The following is a 2407-nucleotide window of genomic DNA, read 5'->3' on the forward strand; positions in this document are numbered from 1 at the left end:
ATTACTCACTTTAAATGATTTTATAATCCTATAAATTCTTTTAAGTTGAATTTTTTTCAGTTTTCATTAAAACAGCTGATAATTGGATGTCTACCTTAAGAAACTTGAAGCGAAAGACATCAATTGACTAGAAAAGCCCAGTGATAATCACTCATGCCTTTGAAAAGCTTATTACACCGTTTAAATAGTTTTATAATCTCATAATTGATTTCAAGTTGAATTTGCTTACATTTTTGCTAAAAATGGATTATAATTGAATTTTTCCTTGGGAAACATGATGTGAAAGCCATCCATTAACATGAAAAGTTCATTTATAGTCACTTATACCTTCGAAAGTCTTGTTACTCGATTTAAATGGTTTTATAATCTCATAATTGACTTTAATTTGAATTCTTTTTACATTTTTGGTTAAATTAGATTATAATTGAATGTTTGCATTGAGGAACTTGAAGCAAAAGCTATCCATTGATAAGAAAAGTCTATCTATAGTCACTCATGCCTTCGAGAGCCTTATTACTCGCTTCAAATGGTTTTATAAAATTGTAATTAATTTTTAGTTTAATTTTTTTATATTTTTGGTTAAAACATATTATAATTGAATATTATCTCGAGAAATGTGAAGTGAAAGCCAACCATTGACAAGAAAAGTTCATTTGTAGTCACTCATGTCTTTGACGCCCTTATTCCTCACTTTAAGTGGTTTTATAATCTCATAATTGATTTTTAGTTGAGTTTTTTTTATAATTTTAGTTAAAACAAATCATAATTGAACAGTTGCCTATGGAAACATGAAGTGAAAGCTATCTATTGACTAGAAAAGTCTATTTATAGTCAATCATGCCTTCGAAAATCTTATTACTCACTTTAAATAATTTTATCAATCCATAGTTAATTTTAAGTTGAATATTTCTACATTTTTAGTTAAAATAAATTATAATTGAATATTACCTCGAGAAACACGAAGCAAAAGCTATCCATTGACATGAAAAGTCTATTTATAGTCACTCAAGCCTTTGAAAGCCTTATTAGTCACTTTAAACGGTTTTAGAATCTTATAATTGATTTCTTAAATTTATTTTTTTATATATTTTTGGTTTGAACAAATTATAATTAAATATTTACCTTGAGAAACATGAAGTGAAAGCAACCATTGATAAGAAAAGTTCAATTATAGTCATTCATGCCCTATTACTCTTTTTAAATGACTTTATAATCTCATAATTGATTTTCAGTTGATTAATTTTTTACATTTTTTATTCAAACAGATTATGGTTGAGTGCTTATCTCAGGAAACGTGAAGCAAAAGTCATCCACTTGTACGAAAAGTCCATTTATAGTCACTCATGCCTTCGAAAGCCTTATTACTAGCTTCATATGATTTTACAGCCTTGTAAATTATTTTAAGTTGAATTTTTTTTAAATTTTTTTAAAACAGAAGATAATTGGATGTTTGCCTTAGGAAATGTGAAACGAAAGCCATCCATTGACTAAAAAAGTCTAGTGATAGTCACTCATATCTTTGAAAGGCTTATTACACCGTTTAAATAGTTTATAATCTCATAATTGATTTTAAGTTGAATTATTTTGTATTTTTGCTCAAAACCGATTATAATTGAATTTTCCCTAGGGAAACATGATGTGAAAGCTGCCCATTAACATGAAAAGTTCATTTATAGTCACTCATAGCTTCGAAAGCCTTGTTACTCGATTTAAATAGTTTTATAATATCATAATTGACTTTAATTTAAATTATTTTTGTATTTTTTGGTTAAAACAGATTATCATTGAATGTTTTCCTTGAGAAACGTGAAGCGAAAGCCAATCATTGACAAAAAAGGTTCATTTACAGTCACTTATGCCTTCAACAGCCTTAGTTTTCACTTTAAATGGATTTTAATCTCATAATTAATTTTTGATTGAGTTTTGTTACAATTTTAGTTAAAACAGATCATAATTGAATGTTTGCCTAGGGAAACATGAAGCGAAAGTTGACCATTGATGCAAGAAGTCCATTCATAGTCACTCATGTCTTTGAAAGCCTTTTTACTTACTTTAAATGATTTTATAATCTTATAAATTATTTTAAGTTGAATATTTTTCAGTTTTCATCAAAACAGTTAATAATTGGATGTCTACCTTAAGAAACATGAAGCGAAAGCCATCCATTGGCTAAAAAAGTCCATTGATAGTTACTTATGCCTTCAAAAGCCTTATTACACAGTTTAAATGGTTTTATGGTCTCATAATTGATTTTAAGTTGATTGTTTTTTACATTTTTTCTAAAAATCGATTATAATTGAATTTTACATCGAGAAACATGATGCAAAAGTGATCCATTGACATGCAAAGTCCATTGATAGTCAGTCATACTTTCAAAAGCCTTATTACTCCGTTTAAATGGTTTTAT

Source organism: Theobroma umbraticum, unplaced genomic scaffold (genome assembly GCF_002168275.2).
Source record: "Theobroma umbraticum cultivar Fairchild unplaced genomic scaffold, ASM216827v3 scaffold_39.0, whole genome shotgun sequence".
NCBI lineage: Eukaryota > Viridiplantae > Streptophyta > Magnoliopsida > Malvales > Malvaceae > Theobroma > Theobroma umbraticum.